This window comes from Passer domesticus, chromosome 5 (assembly GCF_036417665.1).
Source record: "Passer domesticus isolate bPasDom1 chromosome 5, bPasDom1.hap1, whole genome shotgun sequence".
Taxonomy (NCBI): Eukaryota; Metazoa; Chordata; class Aves; order Passeriformes; family Passeridae; genus Passer; species Passer domesticus.
In genome coordinates this window covers 40,296,520-40,319,244 of record NC_087478.1, presented here as the reverse complement: position 1 = coordinate 40,319,244, position 22,725 = coordinate 40,296,520, and the positions used below count along the sequence as shown (strand labels likewise).

Below are 22,725 nucleotides of genomic sequence, written 5' to 3'. Positions count from 1 at the left end.
CACTGTTGACGGATGTTAGTGTTGTGTTTGATTCAGAAAGGTGAAAGCTGCTTGGCTGTGGAAGTTCAACCCCAGAGAAGATGTACTTTGGGAAATGTGAAAGTGAGCACACTCTTAAGCCTACAACTTGGCTGGACCTTTGTGTACTGGGGTCTGAGAATGCCATGTGCTGGAGTTTGTAAGAGACCATAGTCTCTGGCACTGCTTCAGGATCCACATCCTGGGCTTTGCAAAAAACCCTTGAAAGGTAGAATATCTCTCAGGAAGACCTTTGTCTAGTTCTCATCATCTGTGTGCCCCACAACAGCAAGCATGAAAATGCTGCTAAAGAGAGGTTGCTGTCATACTGTGTACAGTTGCTTGCTTAAAAACCAATTTTGTAAGAAGAATTTTTTTCTAAAAAAATGTCAAGACCATGATACTAAAAATAGCCCACTAATAAACCTGTAGGGTGGGGAAGGTCAGGGCGGTGAGTGATAAGACCTGTGGAGTAGTTATGGTGGGGAAGTATTTTTAAAAATCTGTGCAACTACAAACAAAATCTCTGTGTGAGGAATTAGTTCCTTTTAACGTATGCAATTTATTTATGAAAGAACCAATATTGTTTTCACCACTGAGAAGGAAACTGCCATATTAATTTATTTCACAGTAGAAAAGACATTGTGAGAGTAAAATAAGCTTTGCTCTATGCTGGATTTAAATGAATATATGTTCATGATTCATTACAGTATGTGTATATTTTGTTGTTATTCTCCTTCTCTCATGTACCCCCAAATTTTTCAAAGAGAGTTCCATTAAGGCTAAATTGGGTACGTAAAAATGTACTTGGTACAGGGCAAACAGTTATATAGTCAAGCTGAGATTTTTCGGGGGAATTGATTACAGAAAAAATTTAAAATCAATGATTAGGTAGAAATTTTTCATTTTGCCTCCCAAAGAGGGAGGGAGCTTGTCCCTTATGAACTCATTTTATATTGAGGTAAAGATATGCATTGTAAATTATTTTAAGTGCAGTCACTGAATTCTTTGGAGAGTGCATCAGTGTCCACAAAACAGTAACCAGTAGGTCAAATCTGCAGTTCAGTGTACAGGAGCTTTTTTGAAACTGAGCTCTCTAAGTACTGCCCTTTTCAGATGATGACATACTACAGCAGAACAATTAAAACGTGCCTGAATTAGACATCTGGGAGACTTTTTGGTGGTACTACAATGGTGAGAGGTCTGCTTTTTATGCAAAACAATGCATCAAAAGGAAAAGGATGCAAGTGCAACAATAGTCACGCCATCAGCCATCAGGACGAGTAAAGGAAGCCTTAGCAACTGTTCAAGCAGAGACGTGCCAGTCTCAGAGGGAGACCGACCCGTAAGTAATTAATTGGCTGCTTTCTAAAATCCATAAAATACAACTGGACTGATCAAGCTAATTTCCTGCATAAATATGTACAACAGGCCTGCCTAAATTCTTACTGCTAGAAATTCCAAATACTTAGGCAAACATTTAAGGACTTGACCACCTCATTCATTTAAAAAGTCGTAGCCTGTCACCACAAGAAAGGACTTTGCTACGAATTGGCAACAAAACATAAATCACTAAGATTTACTTTAGGTCTGCCCAGTTTTCCTGAGACCCATTTTAGGTCTCATTGCATGCTACAGTTCTTAGGGGAAAGAAAAAAGGAATCAGAGCACATTGAATTTCTATTAAAGAAAAATTGTATGCTGCCCACTGCATGTATCATGTTGAATCACTTACACTGAGGTTACATTTTTTCAGAAATATCTTGAAACACACAAACTCATTTTGAGGAAAACTTTTTTTTTTTTTGTTCGATGACTTTGGTTTTCCCTTATCAAAAAATGTGTGCCATTGTACTAAAAAAAAGTACAGTCCAGGAGTCAAAGTCTGAGTTCCAGTTGGTTGATATTCCAACACAGAAACTATTTTAGTGATCATATTTATCAGATTTCAGACTAAAACCTCCATTTTATACAATAGGAAGTTTGAATATTTTTTGAAGCCTAAATTGATTTCCTAGTAACCATAAATGTTATTTTGTGCAAATTTTGAAAAGTGAGAGATGGGACCCATATAGTCAATTGCAATGGCTCTACTTTCTTAAGGTTCTTTTATCTATTTCTTTGAACTGAAATTCTTGTGCAAATGCCATTTACATATATTCTATACCTGATTACTCTTATCTTTAGAGTCATATAAGAGGACTATTTGATTTTTGGGGTCTTTTGGTTTTTTTTTTTTTTCCTTTGATTAAAATTAAATTACTTGTATTCAAAATTTGTTTCATTTTCCAAACATGCATGTATTCTTCATGCTTGGAGCATATCTAACACTGGAATTTTGAGTTGGTTGTGCTCATAGAGCTCTCCAATATGAGAATGCATTAGTGTATTAAATCAGATTTACTAAGGCACCTTCATATCCATTACTGGAACAAATGATAATTTCTTTTTGGCATGACAAGTGCACAGAAAGCTGTGCTTTTGTGACTCTATAAAGGTGTTTTTCTAATGAAGACAAAGACAAGGAAACTAAAATGAAGCTTGTTTTGATTTTTTTTCATTTATTCTTATTTGTCTTAAATTATAGGTCTATTGAGAATTCACACGTGTTCTGTGTAAACTCAGCCTGGCACTTTGCATTTGAAATGCAAGTCTCTGACACACGTTTCAGAATCAAATCCAGTACACAGAACATGGAGAACTATGTTCAATGATAGCAAACGTTTTATTTGGAAAGATTTCTTTTAAAATACAGCTACCCTCATTCAATTTCCTTTTTATAATGCAATCTATTGAAAAATGTGTATAATAAAGAGATAATTTTTGTAAGAAATTAGGTTTTATATCCTTGTCCACAAGAGAATTATTAGACAGTTCTCAGCAATGGGTACATCCAAGGATATCTCATCACTTGTCCAGTATTTTCATTAGAGCAAGAGGGTTTCTTATGTCACAGGATTGCTACTTTCTGGAAAAATTTGCTATAAATTCAAAATGAGAGCTTTTAAATCAAGATGGACTTTCCTTTTTCTTAGTTTTTAAGATTCATATATATCTATGTTCTACATGTAAAACAAAACACGAAGAATGCCTTGAATAAAAACCTGAAATAGTCTATTTTATGTGTAATATATCATCTTTTTTTTCATTCTTCTGTTTTGATGAAAGAACTGGGAGAAAGAGGTGAACTCTCCCATTATTTTGCCTACATTATCCTTAAATAATCTGCTTGTGATTATGAACATAAGATGATAAAAGAAGATAAAATGAGGGTGTTTTACTCCTGACACCTTGTTTGTAAGGTAATCTTAAGATTAACGAGAATTGTTCCATTTTAATAAAACAAGCAGCAACCTATGGTCCTTTTCAGCTTCATTATCATTATATATGTTTATTTATTTATTTATTTATTATTTATTTTTTATTGGTAATCAGGATGTTCAGGGAAGGTTTATCTAGTTTTATCACTGCAAAACCACTCAACAGTACCCCAGAGCTAAAGAAAAAGCTTTCTGAACAAACTAAAAGGTTTGGACATGCTTGAACGTGCTCTGAATTCTGCAGTGTACTCCCACAGGATACATGGCGTTTATATTATGTTTTTTTTCCCCTCTTATTTTTTAAGATATTAATTTCTCTCATTAACTGTTTAATTATATTATAGTTGTGCCTAAATGCCCTCTCCCATTTGTCTGGAATTATGTAGCAGGGGTTTTGTTTTGCTTTATTTTTCTCTAGTATCTTAATCTTTTGCTCTCTGTTCACACAGAACCGCTGAGACTTTGGGCTGCATTAACAAAAGTTCTGTGAGTTTCAAGAGAGAAGCAATAAACTTGTCTTGAGATTTAGAAATGAAAAGTGATGTATGAATTCAAAGTAAGACCCCATTCACTATAAGGCAAATAAGGGCAGAAGGGAACAGATATTTTGCTAAAATATTGCAGGAAATTTGAAGAATTTTTCATCTAGTGTTGAAATTTTAGAAGCACATATGTCTCCTTACTGTTTAACAATATATGTTTTTGCATATTATTATTAATTTTCTTTCTAATATCATTAAAATGTACAATGAGGAAGGAAAGAAAGCAGGAAGTTTACAGTAATCAAAAAGGAGAATAAACATCAGCATATTAAGGTCATCTATTTTCATCATTCTTCCCCTCACGAAGTCTAAATTAATTTCTTCTGGGAACCAGATGGAAAACAACTTTGAAGAGAGGCTTGAGTAAATTCTCCCACAGAGCTTGGCAAGTGGAACCCAAATAGCACATCTAGGTCTCAATTTTCTCTTCAAATTTCTACATACTTCTATCTGGAATGTCATTTCCCATGTTATAAAAGTTTACTGTATTAAAACCATCGGGAGAAGGGCATTAAGGTGCACTCATAATAGAAGCCAACACTTTGGACTATTAACTTTTAAGATCAGGCAAAATATTTTTATGTGTGATTTATTTTTATCCAGACCTCTTCCTCTATGAATCTAAAAGAGAAAAAATAGCAGCAAGCTATGGCCTAAAAATCATACAAACACTGACCACAGGTGCACCAAGAACAAACAGTGAAAAAACATATGACCCATCTAAAACTATGCCAGGGTTAATTTCACAATAATGAGAGACTTTAAAAGGTTAACTGTTTATATGCATATACATTGCAGTTTTTTCATATTTTATATGTTTATTACATATGTATGCAAAATACAATATACAGTAGCAACAAAGTCTCACTTTCTGTCACTGAAGTTTTCATCTTTGAATTGCATATCTCTAATCCCACTGGAGCTCCCCATTAGAAGTTCTTCTCTGCTATGAAAATCTAATGCGAGGCAGGCAGGGTAAAGCTAGGAGAATATATTCTGAATTTCTTAGCCAGTATTTTGTCTGCAGTGAAGGATGACAGAGAAATAGGTGATACAAACATTTAGTAAATTGAGTTCCTTTACTTAGTAAGAATCACCAGTTGCAGGAGACTAGTAATTCTAAAGCTTTAGCCAAATATATATATTTTTAGTGCATCCTATTATGCAGAAGGGGTTTTAATATTCTTTAGAAATCTGCCTTGTAACTGTGAAAATCAGGCTACTATATAAGTTTAAAAATTAAATAGGCACAGCATATAAATGTGGTTTATAGAAATCAGCTTCCTGAAAGTTTTGAGGTACCCAGGTTAAAGTACTCTCACAGCAATTACAACTTCTGTTACTCAGGCAGGTAACATGTCACAGTGTTATAATGTGTACCACTCCACCACCACCTTTTTCACCCTCTGCTCATTATGATGTTGCTGTCTTTTGAGGTGTTGAAACACGTTTTCATAACTGGATTATAGCACACAAAAAATATCTAGCATGCTATGCCAACAGTGTCACCTCTGCTTCCATCTGGGTCTCTCTGATTGATTCCAAAAAGATATTAAACTGTACCAGTAGATAACTTGGAAAGGAAAACAACCCAAACAACAAACAAGCAAACAAAAATAAACCCCACCAAAACTAAACCAAGCCAAAATAATAAACCAAATAATAAACCAAGCCCTATAAATTTTTTGTCTTGGAAATGTCTGAGAAATTCTTGTGAATCTGTGTCTTGTTCTAATACTCTGCAAACCAAGTGAGCATGCTTTGCTGGGTGTCTTGGACCAAATCCCTAAATATCCTCAAGGATTATTAAACCTTTTTTTCCTGGAAAAATACAATTTTTACATTCTCCCTTTCTTCATCTGATGGTAAAAAAGAGGAAGCTGAGAAGAATATGTAGTCAAAGGCCGGAATTTTACTGAGGCATTTTGGATTATTATGTTTTGCTTGCTAAATTGGTTTTCTCTGTCCTTCCATGTCACCCCCCAAAATTCATCAGAAACCTCCTAGAAGCTGACATGTCAATGTTACTTATTCAAACCAGTGAACATGAATGAATCATACCTTCTAAAATAACAATACCATTAGAAATGGTGAATTACAATTATTATATATTTTTAATTTGTTCAATATAGTAGATTTTTATGAATAGCAACTTGAGACACCGATATTGCTGTTTGACCCAAGTTGCTGGGGCTCCAAGAAAAGCAGCAGATTGGCATTGATGGCTCTGGCTGAAGCAGTAGATGCTGAGAGCAGGGAGACATGAGTGATTCTCTTTCTAAAATTAATAAATAGCACACAAACCAGCCCTGTCTTTAAGGCTAGCAGGTGGCTTTCAGCTTTTTCTTTATTGAGACAAGAAATTGGGAAATTTAGGGCTGGGCTGCTGCACAATGAGGTCTCAGCAGTTTCATTAGTTTCAGCAGCAGATGCTGTAATTTTGTGAGTAGGAGAAAAGAGGAATCTAACAATCTAAAATAATTAAGGGAAGATGTTTTGAAAAAGAAAGGCTAACAAAATTAGGAAACATTTAAACAGAATATCACTGGAACTATGAACTGAGGATTTTGGTGGCTCCTAAACAATAGTGAAAATTGCAGAATTGCTGAAGTTGGAAGGGATTTCTGGAGGTCATGTGGACAAAACTCCCAAACAGGGTCAGCTAGAGCTGGGGGGTTTGGACTAGAGAATCTTGAAGGTCTCTTCCAACCAAAACCATTCTGTGATTCTATGACTTGTGATATTATTATCTGTTTACATGGAAAATGTACAAATATTAATGACAGAAACTGTAGCTCAGCCACTGTCGCCTAGAAGTGTGAGCATTACACTGCCGTAAGTAATCTTAGAGCAAGGCAGCATGGGAAAAATTTTAATCCCTTTGGATTATATGTTACTTTGGGGTATATTTAGGTGTATTGTATGTACTGAACAATTGGATCTGGTCAAGTGTTTGCATATGCTTCAAGGGGTGGTTATTAGGACACAGGCCAAAGGAGCTTCTGCTCAAAAAGAAAAAATAAAAATAGGCTGGGCATAATGCCTTCAATGTAAAACACAGAGGCTCTGTGGGGCTGTGCCTTTGGTCACTTAAGCCCCAAGGAAGTTCGTAAATGTTGATCATGCCTTTTCACTTCACCTGGTAGAGTTCTGTAATTGTGGGTGAATGTTTTACCCCAGGGCAGGAGGAGAAAAGAGACCTCTGCAGTCATGTCCTAAGGATTTTCAGTCTCTTCATGCCTGTTTGATGAAAGCAGGGTTTATATCTCTTTCTTGGCAATATATTTATTTATCATTCTCAAAATGCTCTGGGGTTGTATGAGTACTAGGGCTGTACTCATATGTATTCAGCTGCATCTCTGTTTATTTACAGCTTAGGGTGGTGGCTGAATTTCCATGATATTGAGAAATCAAGTATGAGAAAGTCATTAATGGTAGACATCTAGGACTTCAGAAAATTAGATCAGTTGAAACTAGAGAGAGGATTTGCAGAAATATCTGCTTACTAGGGAGCATCACTCTTTGAAATTAAACCTTTTTCTTTTATTAATTGTATCCAATGTTTTAGAGGATAAAGAACTTCATTTGATATGTTTAATGAAAAACCTCTGCCTTAGTGTTTTCAGTGTAAAAAAATTTTATGTAACAGTAGATATGAGTTACTTTGTCAAACAGCTTTGGCACTAAAGCAATATTCAGAAAATTTTAATTATATATCTTTTTGTGAAATAGGGTGAGAAGTGACTCATAATTAAAAAAAAACTTGTTACAAAATATTTTTTAGAGGCATGACAAAATATCAATCACTTTTTTTTTGGAGGATTATCTAGGATTATCTGCTAAGGCTAAACATGGTGATTGTTCAGAATTTTAGCTGTCACTTCATTTTTTGCCAGCAAGGGGAAAATACTGCTCTTTCCTTTCCTAGAACATTGAAAATTAAGACAATTGCAACATGATACCTATTAAAAACAAAGTAGGAATAACACATAGTGGAAAAATGAACTGAGTGTAAGATAAAGTTTTGGAAATGGTGATAATTCCCAACACTAAGATTTTTGGGCATAGTCATGAAATGTGTTGCCAATTATTGACTTTTAAAAGTTTGAGGTTTTTTTCATATAGAAAAATCTAGGGTGGTGCTGTTATTGTTTGTTGTGGGTTTTTTGTGTTTGTTTTTTTTTTTTTCCTTTTCTTTTTCTTCTCTTTCTTAACCTGTGGCTTGAAAGAAAGCAGTAGTGAGAATGAATTTCATGCTAGGAGACACTTTTAAGACTAGATTTAGCTGCAGTCACATTAGCTTAGATAATGGGAGAATTTTTCTTCATTGAAAATGCTCCCTGTCGCTTAAGAAGAACTCACTGAGGCAGCCTGCCATCTAGCTTTTTCACAGCAAAATAGGCTTGCAGACTGCAGATGAGAGACTCGGGAGCAGAGACAATTTTAACTTAGCCATCCCTAATTTATCTCAAGCTTTTTCAATTCATCTTCACTGCTCTATGCACACTGGAACACCAGATTGTCAACCCCTGGGAAAAGAAAGCAGCCAGGGATCTAGAGAGCTGTCACATCCTGAGAAATATTTAAATTGTGCTGATTTTCTTCTGGAGTGCTGAGCAGAGGGAATGAAACTCTCCATCAAGTCATAGCTTTGCGGGCAATAGATCAGAGGATACTGCCAGTTTTTCTAATGGATTATTGTTATCGGGCAGGTTCTTCCTGAAGGTATGTAGTTACTCTCTCGATTCATTACCCACACTATTTATCAGGTAATCATCTAATGAACTGGTAATCCAGATACATTAAGAAAAATGTTAACTAAGTAGTCTGTATTGATTGAATGATGGCACTTTATTGCAGCATGTTTGCAGGTAAAATACTCTGATCTACTTACTGTAGATGTGTTGTACCTACTGCCAAGTGCTTTGTCAGCAATCCCCCCAAGCAAAACCTATGCCTAACCTTTAAACCAAAAAGGAAAAATCCATTGTGCTGCATACAATATTGCCACAAGTTTATGCTGACTGTTCAGAGAATGTTGTTTTCTGAAACAATAAATAATCAATAGCAAAATCATATGTCTGATTTTAAATTTGTTATAGATGAGTATTAATTTAGCAAAATATTTTCCAACCTGGATATATGCAGAGATCCCCTTAAAGTACTACAAATTAATTCTAGAGTTAGATATTTGCTTGTTTACTATGATGTTCTAACCTTTCACATGGGGAGTCACAATATTTCATTCTGAAAATCTCCTATAGATATGTGACAGAAGTCTGTTGTTGCATCTGTACTGCCACACTTCTAGGAGCTTCTTAGTAAAGCATAAGGATTATATACCATAACAGGAGATTTAAAAATAAAATCTGTAAAGAATTTCTTGCCTTTTAAACTTCTGTGTTTATATGAATTACAGCCTGTTCCTACTAATCTGAATTGCTTACTGCATGTCTGTAGCTTGTGAGGCAGCCTGACCTAAAAATGAAAAATCTCTAAACTGCAGAAGCAGCCAGACATTTTTGAACTCTTCCAAGCGCGGGAGTTGCTGCAAGGATGGAGAAAGCACTGACACGTTTAACCTAAAGTCCTGGCCTTGTTTCGCTTCCACATTGGCACTCTACCTGAGTGCAAGCTCTGAGACTTAAGCACAAATTGGCAGGTGCAGGGCTAAGCAGGAGTTAAGCCCTGAGAAAATAAAAATGCTTATCTGTAGCTCCTTGTCCAGTGCACTGGCTGGGCTGCTGTCAGGCTACCAAGAGTGAATGATGCATGAGCTCGTCTGTGGGGTACTTGATAGTGCAGTGGATATGCTGAACTGGATTTTTAGTCACAAGACAGATGTTTGTTATATTTTGGAATATACTGCTGAAAGAAAGCAATAATATAGAAATAGGTACAAAGGTGGGATATGAAGGGTGTCTCAAAAGCCCATATTGGTTAAAAGAAGTAAATGTGAAACATGAACATTTTCGAGTATGTTTAGCTTCCTGTTTAAGGAATATAGTATGTTCAAGGCATTAATAAAAAATTACAGTAGTACATGTTGCTCCTGTATGTAAGACCTGAAAGTTCGTTTCCCCTAGTGCCTTGGAAAGGCTGAATAAAATGTAGAGAGATTGATCCTATGGCATATCCAATGAACTTTCTTAAAGCACTTCCTTTCCTGTGGACCTCAGAAAGACTCAGGTAAAGAGGCTTCCATTAAGCTCTCCCTAGAGGGTCCTACCATCAGCAAGATACTTTTTAAAGGAAATGTGCACAATAGATGTGTTTTCCCTCATCTCTCAAACTTCTCACTTAAATATGCAGAGGCATCATAACATGCTTCTAGATATCCATGGATATTTCAGCTTTTTGTGCAATCACTTATGAATGTCACTAGCTAGAGGGTAATACAGGCTTTTATTATTATATATTGCTCATATGGAAAAGTTACTTTTCCACATCAAGTTCCATTTTGTCTTCTTTGCGTTCAATTATATGTTTCCCTTTAAATGTTTGGCTACTTTAACCACTAGCTTTTAAAATATAATTGTTTCTGATATATGTGTTTGGGGAGTAACCAAGAGCAACACAAAAGTATCTTGATTTTTTCTCCAAAGCAAGATGAATTACACTAAAACTATATTTAAATTGGAGCATGATAGTAAATAATAGAAAATAAATGAAGGTTATTAGCTTTATGTTTCACTTTTACCTTTGAATTGTGTTTTATTTGTCCTTTTTTTTCCTTTTTTCTATCATGATGTGCAGTAATAGCTCTCCCCCTTTCTCTTGATAGAGAATTCTGGTGTACCCACATATTATGCCATTTTCAGGTGGATATTTCTACTGCCTTCTGATATCCTTTTAGACCATTTTTGTAAAGAACTGTATTACAAAATGTGGTACAGCATAAATGGATGAAAATAGTCTAGAAAGAAAGCTGAAACACAAATTGTTTGTTATGGTGTTAAATTTATAGTCTGTAGTCTTCTGCCTGTCCTGGTTCCACTGGTATTCCTCTTCCACCTTTAGTTTACTGTTCTTTCTTTTTTCCTACATTAACAAGTTCATTAAAAAAAAAGTTATGCATAGGGTTTTACAGCAGTGTAACATACACTCCTATTTTATTTACATTCTTCAGCAGTCCTTAGCCAACAGTGCTTCTGCGCCAAATTTTGCTGAAGTAATCTTATATGTTGACTGTGTTCCTTCCTTGATACCACAGGTTCTACTCCTTCCTGTTCTGCTATGTGCTAGACAAATAAAAAAAAAAAAAAAAAAAGGAAAATTTCTGACCTTTTAATGCAATGCTCCTGGTTTTCCCTTGTGTTTATTAACATCTGTTTGAGTTTAGAATTTGTTCTTCTCCTAGAGTCAGTCTCTAGAAAGTAAAGATACTACACTGAATTGATACAAAAAAAAGGAAGCTTCTTACTTGTGCCATTCTTCTTCCTTCTTATTTATTTTTTATTTGGCAATATGTTTGTGATAACATCATTCTATGCAGTGGATAAAAATAATATCTCTAGAAAAATTTTTTGGAAAAAAGTAATTTGTGGTTCTTTAATATCATCTGTTCTTTGAATTCTAGCAGGTAACTTGTGGGAAAACTGCTCAGAAGAAGAAAGATCTAGAGGCATGGACAATGATAAAATGAATGTTCTCATGCAAAACCTGGGTATTTCCATAATCAGGATGTACTGTGACCCGATTTATTTCTTCCCTTTGTATGTCTTTCTAGGTTTCAGGACTGATTTGTTACTGTTTAAGCATTTATTAAATCAGTTATTTTGTTTCATATGTATCATTTACACAGGCCATTAACTAGGCAGAACATTCAATTGCATATTAATTCTGCTAAGAATTAAGTAGATCTAATGACATCCAGAAAATCTGTGTTTTCACACACATAATTTCACAATTTTGAGTAAACAAGAGTGAAAAGATGGCTTTCCCTGAGAATCATATCTGATTATTGTAAAGAAATTCAAGAAATAGTGGTGGAAAGAGGATACAAAGGTAGTTCACATATGACAAGTTGTCTTATTTTGGTTGAAATGCTTCATCATGCTCTCAAAGTGTGATCCAGCTTCTTAAATTGTGGGATACCTTGCCTAGCTACAGGGACAAGTCCAAGGCCTCACACAAGTTTTCTGTTGTATCTTTTAGCCCATTATTTTAATTATGCAAAATACATGAAATTTTACTTCTTTATTTTGTCTCCATCTTAAGAGAATTCATACCAAATAATAACACAATTTTAGTGACTTATATTGTCCTAAGAGACAAAGTGTAAAGCAGCTGGTATTCCTGTTGAAAGGGACATGCCTCACAAAAATATTGACAGGTCTGTGATTAAATGAATTAATTTTGCCTTAAGGTTAGTATCTTTCAAATTATGTATTTTTCAGTTAATTTTATAAAAGTGGACATTAATTCTCTTGTTCTTTGATTACCTTAGTTTGACATATTTTAAGTAAAGCATTTTGTTTTGAAACACTTTCAGCGATTTGGGGTTTTCTGTTTGTGTTCCCCACCGACTCTGCACCAACCAAATGCTATGAAGCACATTTGAAAATAGGTAATATCTATCACAATTACCTTTCTGGAAAACCCAAATTTTAGAGCAAGAAAACATGTAAGCATATGGTTCAAAGATAATTTAAAATAAACTTTTTACTGTAAATTTGAATCTTCTTCCACCTTGCTATGCAGTAGAAAGTAAATATGACTAAAAAAGTGAGAATATTTTTAATCTTTTCTTGCACTTTTTCTTTCATTTCAACACCAAAAGAAATATCATGCTAGGTCTTTCCTCTTCTGGAAAGGCTTTGACTGTGAAGCTTGCCAAGCCCCTCCATCACCAAATAAGAATAATTCTGATAAAAACTAGATTTGTAGAAAAAAATGAAGAGTTTTTCAATAGTTTATTAATGCGAATCATAAGGATCTGGTTAATCTGAGACCTGAATTATAACATCAAAATACCAGAGGGACTGAGGCTGTCAGAGTAATGAGGTGCAAGGAGGAATTTCCTCCTTTTTTGCAGCAGTAAACTGTTAAATTACAACAGCTATGACATTTAACCTCACCTTAAAACTACCTTGCACTCTTTGCATGTCTCCCCTATCTCCTGTCAAAAAGTGTCAGTGGAGAAAAAACGAGAACTGGGCTCTCTTTCAGAAAAGAACTTATTTCTCTGGTGTGCGACTCCTTGGGGAAAAGCAGACTGGCAGCCAGACAGGGAGGTTGAAATCACCTAGAACTCCGACACTTCCCTTGACATCAAAACACCTACTGCAATATTAGTCAAACTGCTGAGTCAGCAAGGATCTTTAAGAACTGTAAAGATCTGTACAGTTTACCTGATCTAATGGAGCAAACCCAGTTTTATAAAAGTACTTCACTACATATTTGATAGTGCAGTAGTTTGTACTCGGTTTTTGTTGTGGTTTTTTGTTTTTTTTTTTTTTTTTTTTTTGTTCTTGTTGGTTTTTTTTTTGTTGTTGTTGTTTTTGTTGGTTTGGGGTTTTTTGTTTTGGTTTGGTTTTTTGTTTGTTTGTTTGACTTTGTTTTGTTTGTTTTGCTTTTGTTTCTTTTGTTGTTTGTATATTTTTTTAAGAGAGTTTTTATAAAAACTTCTTTGCTTGTTTTTTGTGATTCTGGATCTGTCAGTCCTCTGTGAGAAACACCCCCCTCCCACACACATACCCATTCAAATCTGGGGATTGTTTGGTTGGTTGGTTGGTTTTCCTTGTTTGTTTCTGGCTTCCACAATGCTGGAGATTAGAAGGACTGGGCACACTAAGTTTAACCTGTGTGTGAATCTTTAAATGGGAAATTCTTTCAGAGTTTCCAAGATTGTACAGTGTTTGTTGCTGCATCTTAATCTTCAACTTGATCAGGACCATCTTTCTTTCCATGCATCTAGACTAAAGGTGTTGAGTGGAATTCCTAATACAGTAAAACAGAATCAGAGAATCAGAAAATGGGTGAGGTGGGAAGGGACCTTTAAAGATAAACTGGTCCAGCCCCTCGGGGCTAGACCTAGAACTGGAAGTCCAACACTGTGTGCTGTCAGCTTCTGAATATGTCCAAGGATAGAGACTCTACGTCAGCATATGCAAGTGCTCATGTCACACTCACAGGAAGGGACTCCCAGTGCTCAGAGGAGACCTCCTGTGCTTTGATTTGTGCCCAATGCCTCTGTTCCTGTTGGTAGACACCACTGAAAACAGCCTGGCTTCATATTATTTGCACTATCTCTTTGAGCATTTGTACACATTAGTAAAATCTGCCTTGAGGATTCTCTTCTCCAAGCTGAACAGTCCCATTTTTTTCAGAATTTTCTCATAGAAGAAATGGTTCAGTCCCTTCATCATCTTTTCAGCACTTCACTGAACTGTCTCCAACTTGTCAGTATCTCTTTTGTACTGGGGAGCCTGGAGCTGGACACAGTATTCCAGATGTGGCCACATCAGCGCTGAGTAGAGCACAGGTATTACCTATCTCCATGTACTGACAGTGCTTTGCCTCATTCAAGCTGGGAGCCTCCTTCATAGCAAAAGCACATTACTGGTTCATAATTAATTCAGTGTCCATCAAGACCCTTGGTATTTTTCTACCAAGCTACTTCCCTGCTGTGTGTCTCGTGGAATATATTGTTGTATGGGATGCTCTTCCCCAGATACAAGACTTTGCGCTTCTCTTGTTAAAAATAAAATAATGCATTGCTTAAAAAGACTATAAAATTTGCTTTCTTTATATATAGATCTCAAACTGTTTTGAGGACCCCAGGCTACATAATTTAATTTATTTTCCTAAATAAATTTTAAAAATTAACTAATTCTGAACTATTATTTCAGTCAGAAAATGAAATTGTTTGTTCCCCTTCTTTTGTCTTATGTTAATGACCCCTAGGTACTCTGTAAAAAAATATGATGTCACAAGTGATCACCAGCAGTGCTCCTCAGGGTTGAGTTCAAGTGATATATTTGATATATTTTTTAACAATATACAAGCAGAAGTTTAATATACTGTTAGCAAGTTTCCTGGTGAGACCAAACTGGGAGGACTGAGGACTTGGCATTGCAGAGGAATCTAGATAGATTAGAGCACTGAGCTATGAATATTGGCATGAAATAAAATTCCTGATTCTGTGATTGTGCACCTGGGACAGAGTATTGCCTGGCTCTAATATAAATTGCCAGAGGCGTGGCTGGACAGCATCCATGCAGGAAGGGATATGAGGATGCTGCTCAGCAGCAGGTTCTGCAAAGATCAGCAGTGGTCCTTCACAGCCCAGAGGACAAAATGCATCCTAGGGTTCACCAAACACTGCATGACCAGCTGAGAAAAGAGGTGATTATCTCACTGCACTCAGTGCAGCCTCATTTTGAGCACTGTGTGCAGCTCTGGGCCCCATGATTTGAGAAGTGAGGGTCCTTCAATGCCTCTAGAAGACACGGATGAAAGGGCTGGAAGGAATCGATTGTGAGCAGCAGCTGAGGACTTTGGCATTGTCTGCTTTGCAATAAGGGAGTCTGAGGGCTAATGATAAAGACATTAAACAGGACTGACCCTAAACTGAGCCATGTGAAACCTCGCTAGTGACCATCTGCCAACCTGATGTAGTACCATTCACCACTATGAAGATACCAAGCAGAACTTTATAATATATAAATACATATCATTCTCTTAGTTGCTTCATTTAGTTTATTATTATTAGAGGAAATTTTAAAATTTTTTAAAAATTTTTAAAGTAAATGAAAGAAAAATTCATATTTAAAATTGAAATTTTCTGGATGTATTAACGTAACTCTGACATATGTTATCCCACTGATTTTGTGTCAATATCAGTAGACAATTACAATAACAGAAAGAGTTCAAATTCCATACTGAAAGCATGTCTACGTATGAAATGAGGGAAAGTGGAAGAAGAGATGGATAGAAACCCCAGAAAAACATGTGAGTAGAAATACTGAACACGTGGCAACATTCACTATAGTGCATTGTTTCATAATGATCTTGGTAGAGAAAAATACGAGGAAGTATGGATTGAACCATAAAGATAAAGCAATTACATTTTGAGACAATAAAGATCACTTACTGGATGTGGTGCATTTATTCAAAATAAAAGTACTGCAAACAGTATCTCTAATGGTATAAGAATGGCAGACTTCCAGGTCATTTTGGAGAAATACTTGGTCTCTGTGTGCAGTAGCAGTCTTGTAAGTACATGCAGATGAAACCTATTAATTCTTTCCTAGAAATTAATGCGAAAAAGAAATTCTGTATTGCTAAATCAGTAGACAAACTCAGTCCCCAGGAAAAAAATTTAAAACATGCTCAAAAACTTAACCCACAATTCCATGCAGGTAACTGACTATTCTCCTGAGCAAAATCTGGGGGTTATCTTTTTCAGTATTTTTATGAACAAATAAGGACAAACTATTCATTTGTAATAGCTTGAAACTTCCCAACCTTAAGCATATTTAACTGAGGGAGTGAATATTTTTTGTGAGTGTCCCAAAAAGGTGTTCATTAGCACTAGGTCTTCTTTATGCTAGGTTTGTTCCAGAGCCAGAGATTCCTGTTTAAGATTTCCTGTAGGTTCTCTACCTGCTCTGTAATGAGGATTTAGATTTTTCAGTATTGTCAAATTGTGTAGCAGAATCTCAGGAATGCCCAGCTCATTCCCAGGCACAGATACAAGATGTGCAGGTAAACACTCTTGGTTCAGTGCCAGTACTGCATGACAAAATTATCAGCTTCAAATGAAACCCATCTTACCCAAATAAAACATACACAAGGGCTCATGCAGATGCTTTGAAAAGCGTTAAAAAGGATTTTAGTTTGCAGTGTGTAGATTTTTTCTTTTTTGCTTGTTTTTAATTTAGATTTAGTTATATCCAATATAAAACACTACTTCATTGTAAAGTGAAAATCTGTTTGGAAAAGAAATAGAAAAACATAATTGCTGAAATTTATCAGTACACCATGCCAAATTGAAGCAACCTAACAACCTGAAATTATATTCTTAGCCATTAAACTATTAATCAAAAAAAAATTGTTACACTTTTTAGAGAACATCTTGCAAATTTACCATACAGGATTGGTGTGTTCAGTACTGTGTCTCTATTTTAAAGTGCATTATTTTCTGTATCTATGAGAAAGGATGACGCGTCTTTTATGAGCTGTTAATTTGCGTCCTCTGCTTTCTAACTTGAACTAAGACTACATTCTTATTTAAAAAGGAAACAAACAAAAATGGGTGACCAAAATAGACTTGCTTCTAATATTAGATGGCAAGGATTTTTTGTGTGTAAGTTTATGATAGATAGATAGATAGATATGAATGATAATGAAAATGAATATCTTGTGACTTTGCAATGTAAATGGAACATCTTAATTTATTTTGAAAATAAGTTTCAAGATCCACAAAAATCTTACATATAAAACTGCACAAATCTCTTTTTTCTATAAATTTTACATATAAACATTAAAGAACCTATCTGAAAAATAATGGGCTCTACTTAGCAATTAAAATACTGGTTCGCTGTGTTCTGATTAGTATTCTTAGACTGAGAGATAGCTGTTTTATATAATAGACTGTTAAAAGACTTTTTCTTTTAGTATTCAGAAATTTCTAGTATGATCCACCAAAAAGTTTAAACAGACTATTTTGTAAAACACAAATTATACTTATTTGCCTAAATCATGATTTTTCTGAAAAATGGAAATATATTTCAACATGCATTTTGGAAGTTAAGAATAAGACTCAAAGATAATTTTCTGGATAAAAAAAGTTTGCCTTTTCCCTAGAAGCCCTTTCTTGTAAAGGACAGGATGAAATAATTTCTTGCATATAGAAGTATCTATACCTTTTAGTGTGAAATTGCTGAGATTCTAACTGGTCTGTTTCATGTAACATTGTCTGTTTTCCTTTCTCCTCCATATACCCCCATTTCTTCATTGAATCATAATTCAGCCACCAACATCGTGTCTAAGATGCTGAGTTAGGCAGCCTTCTGTCTCTGAAAATTTTCTCCTGACATTGCTTCTCTTATCAATATGGCAGAAAGGGATGTACAGATGGCTATATGGCTAACTCAACTGAAACTATCAAAGAAAAAGTGCCTTTCAGAAATATTTTTCTTTCCCATTTAAGCCATCTAATTGGAGAAACTTATGGGATAATGCTTTGAAAACAAGCTGCTTTATTAGCATTCTGTCTGTTCTTTACTCTTTTTCTTTCACTGTAGCAGATGCTTAAAGGGGCAGTGACTAGAAGCCCTTTGACCTTTGTAAGGGTTTCTCCTGCTGAGTGCAAGGGCTCATTGACAGAAACAACTTCTGTTTTTAATGTAGTACAATGCAACCAGGAGAAACTTAATTTTAGTAGCATGGAGTTTAGTTTGATCGCTCTCCAGAAATTGAATAAGTTACCATTCAAATTCGTATGGAAACCCACATCAGAGCTCAAATTTCTCAAGTTAAAGTACCTGTGTTTTGCATGGCAATCTTACTGTAAACATATATTGCACCTCCTTAATGATGCAATATTGTTATTGGGCCCTTGCTGTCCAGGTGAATCCTTAGAACATGACTGGGGAGGCAATGTAAATGTGACCAGCAGCTTGCTTAGTGTTTGCTGTATGGAGACAGGGACAAGTAGTCTAGTCACTCCTGCCAGATACCTTATACAGATTTCTACTACAATTGACTGGCATATCTTTACTGAGAAAAAAATTATTTTATGTTTTTAGCCCTGAAAACACTTTGTTCATGCCACAATCCTGCAGGAATATTTAACGTTCAATAGAAGTTTGATTACTGAAATACCAGCTTCAGTCATGGTTTTAATGAAGACCAGTGCTGCTTAAAACTCAAGCTCAATGTTTCAATAGCTCATAATTTATTAACTGAAATATGTACTGTTCCCAGAGTGTTGACAAGTAGAGTGAGTGTTTTAATGAAATTAGTTTTTACAATATGGACAGAATGCTCGCACAGTACTGTTTAATCAATTAGCAGAGAAAACAACAAAAATATCTTCTTTCAGTAGATCCAATTGCTCCACATGCTGCTGTTGAAGCAGATGATGGATATTTAATACTAAATAGGTGCCCTGGTTTGTGTGCTGAAATGTTATCTCATTACTTTAAAAATGTGCTTATAGAACTGATATATTGCATTACTTGGTCATACTGTGTCAAGCTGAATTGACTTATAATGTAAACTATGTAACATGATATGACATCCTGTAATTTGCCATAATTTGATACGACATAATTTAGCAGGTCAGAAATGTAAAACAAACAAAAATTTGTCCATGAGGAAATTCATGCTGCTCATTTAGGCAAATGTGAAAAGCATTTTTGCCAGGAAATAAAATGGAAACATATTTCATATGATGAAATTCCCTAAAAATATTCCCTATATAACAGGGTAGAATTTTTTCACAAAAATCTTGGAGATGATGAATACTTAGTTTTATTGAGTGTAGGTCTAAGTAATGTCTTGAACTGTTGCCATTTTCCTCAAAAGTCATCAGAATACAGGCTCTGGCTTTCTAGTAATATTTTAGTACAGTGAATTACAACTTCTCTTCCCAAGTCATTAACATAGACATGTTAACAATCATGCTGAAGCAGAAAAAATATTTTTGTATGTAGGAGTTGATGGACTCATAGCTTCGTGTTTGATCATTGAGTCAAGAGATTTATGTTAACATGAAATCCATGTCAACCAGAGCTGATGGTGTCAGGCAGGTGTCACCCACAGTATCAAAGAGTGATTGACAGAAAATGCATTACTTGATTCAGGGCTTAATTGTCTTGCTTACTTGAGGCAACTCCTACTTATCAGCTTCAGGCACTCACCAGGGCATAAAGCTCTGGGGCTATAGAGAAAGAAGAAAAACAAGGTGAATAACACAGGAAAAAAAAGACAATGCTATTCCATTTGTCAGGAGCAATTTATATTTCTTAGGCTGTCCATATAAATGAGAGAAAAACAGTGCTTGAATTAAAGCAGAAGGCAATCCTATATGTTATTTCAAGTGATCTTTGGCAAAATTACTTCACTAAGCTACAGCTATGTGAAATAATCTACAATTGAAATTCATGCTGAGCTTTGAGATACAGCAATCTTCCAGCCTTGCTACAACCCAAATCTTTATAATGGCCAATCAAAGAGTAATATATTAAAAATACAAAATACTATCCATCTATGGAAAGATTGTGCTTTTAAAGCTGTATTGTAAACTTTGCTCTTTATTTAAGATGTAAGAATGAGAAAAAATTCTAACTTTATTTTATAAATGTTTTATATTATACATTTTTAAAAGGTACCAAGGGTCTTGATACCCATTTCTTTAGTTAAATATCACTGTATTTTGTATGAGAGGTTTTCTGGAAGAAATAAAATGTTTCAGAAACATTTTTTTTTTCAAATATCAAATATTTTTTAGTTCTTTTATCTGTTCAGTTAAGTATTTTATCTGTTCAGTTAAGTAGTTCTTATAACTCAATGACTTAAGAAAATGACAGAGTAAACAAAATTTCTTATCTTAATTGTCCCACATACTTATTTGGAATGAGTTAAAGTGATGCTGGGCAAGAACAAGCAGAACCACTTCTCTTATTAAGAATATCTATATCCAGGAAGCCAACAATTTTGAAACTTCATACTTGCATAAAACTGAATCAGTCACATAATGTTTTACAACACCTTCTAACTAATGGTATGAGGGAGTACATGAGGGAAATGGGCATCTTGGTAAGTTACTGTATTTTCTTCCAGACCCTTCTGAAGAACTGGTGACACAATCACTTTAGTTTAGCCATATAACATCCCTGCTCTGACTGGGGAGATTAAGTCAAATGTCATTTGTGTATCCTTCCTCCCTAAATTAATCTATAAACCTGTGAGTCTATGCAATAAAATTATTTGAGCATGTATAGAGTTTTAAAAGAGTATAACACAAAGAAGCAATGTTGCAGAACTGCAGAATGGCTGAGGTTGGCAAGGATATCTGCTCCAACTCATGTGCTCAGAGGATGGCCAGCTAGTGTAGGTGGAGGAGGTCTGTGTCCAGCTGGGTTTTGGTCATCTCTGGGGATGAGGATGCCTCAAAAGAAATGGCAAATCTGTGTTTGATCACCCTCATAATGAAAACATCTTTATTATGTTTTAGAGGAATTTCTTGACTTTCTTGTATTTGCTTCTTTCCAGTCACTAAATAACACCAAAAAGAGCCTGGCTCTGCTTTCTTCACAGCTCTCTTGAACATAGATAAGATTGCCTCTCTTCTCCAAACTGAACAGACCCAGGCCTCAGACTCTTTATATGAAAGATTCTTCAAAGCCTTAATTATCTTAGTTGTCTTTGGGGTATGTTGATGCGCTTGCTCTAATAAGTCCACATCTCTCCTGGACTGGGGAATCCAGAACAGGATGCTCTGGTGGCAGCTCCAGCTCCTCAGGGCTGTGGAGGGAAAAGGGATTACCTAACCTGGTGCTAGTATTCTTAATAATGTGTTCCAGGGTGCTCTTGGACTTCTTTGCTGCAAAGCCACATTGGTATTTCATGGTCAGCTTGTTCACCAGTACCTCCAGGACCTTCTGCAAAGCTGATTCTTAGCCAGTTGACCACAGTGTGTATTATTGACTGATGTTGTCCTTCCCCTGTCACAGGTCATTGGTATTGTCCTTTATGGAACTTCATAATGTTCTGATGTGCACATTGCTCCCGGCTTTGAAGTCCCACTGTGGTCCCTTTGTAAGGCAGTGCACTCACCTCATGCATTCTTGGCACTGCACAGTTTTTAAAAATCACCTATGTCATTACTGAAGAAGTAAAAAAGCTTTGCCTCTATTATTGGTCAGTAATCACTGAAGGCATATATAACCAGCAAAGACAAAAGTGAAAAAGGCATAGGATGCTTCAACACTTCCCATGTTCTTTGTAATCACTTCTCTAATCAGCAGAGATGATGGTGGGCCTTCATTTTCTCTCATCTTCCTTTGGTTGATGATACATTTGGAGGAGTCCCTCTTTCCCTGCATGTATGTCAGCAGGTTCACAAGTCCAGGTGAATTTTTTCATTCCTTACTCTATCCCTTTCATTTTCAGAGAAGTGTCTTTATACTCCTTCTGGTGACCAGGCCATAGTTTCACTTGCATAATTTCCCATTTATGTTTAAATTTTGTTAGTTCCTCCTTACTCACTTGTAAATGTCTGTCACCTTTTCCTGGCTGTCATTTTTGGCTTGATATATTTTTGGAGTCTGAAGAAGCTGATCTTTGAGAATCGCTGACTGTGTGATTTAGATTCATTCTCTGCATAAGCTGTTAGATAATAGACAGCTTTCTCAAAATTATTTTTTCAGAACAGTGATAGTTTGCCTTGACTTAAAGTATACTTAGAATAATATTAGTGTCACTAAGTAGGGAAAGGGACTATTTGAAAAGATGTTGACTTTCTTGAAAGGAATTATGAATTATAATCAGCCCATATCACACAGAGAATGCTTACATTTTTAGCTAAATAAAAAAACCCAACTTTTTCTAAGTGCTTCATTGTCAATGGTAGACATGTCCTAAAAATAATATCTTATTCCGGTAAACACCTGACAAATTGCGTGTAACAGAATCAGAACTGTAAAAGATCCCAGATACATTTTCTGACAATAAAAAATATAATTGTTCAATTTTAGTAGTCTGATGTTACCTTTTTCTGGAAATATCCTCACATTTAATACTCTATTTAAGAAGTAAAAAAAAAAAAAGCCACAACAATGTAAAGCATGTTTCAAGCACAGATAATTTCATTATCTTGTCACAAGTATTTA

General features: G+C 35.4%; 1 long non-coding RNA gene across 3 annotated transcripts in view; it reads left to right on the top strand.

Moving 5' to 3' along the window:
- The first annotated feature begins 8,167 nt into the window (after positions 1–8,167).
- The window catches only part of LOC135300318 (uncharacterized), a 243,056-nt gene continuing 228,498 nt past the window's right edge, over positions 8,168–22,725 (top strand). Inside the window, exon 1 of one of the 3 annotated variants that reach the window (XR_010362175.1) lies at positions 8,168–8,605. This is a non-coding gene — a long non-coding RNA (uncharacterized LOC135300318). The remainder of the gene's footprint in view (positions 8,606–22,725) is intronic. The other 2 variants (XR_010362177.1, XR_010362176.1) reach the window with 2 other exon arrangements.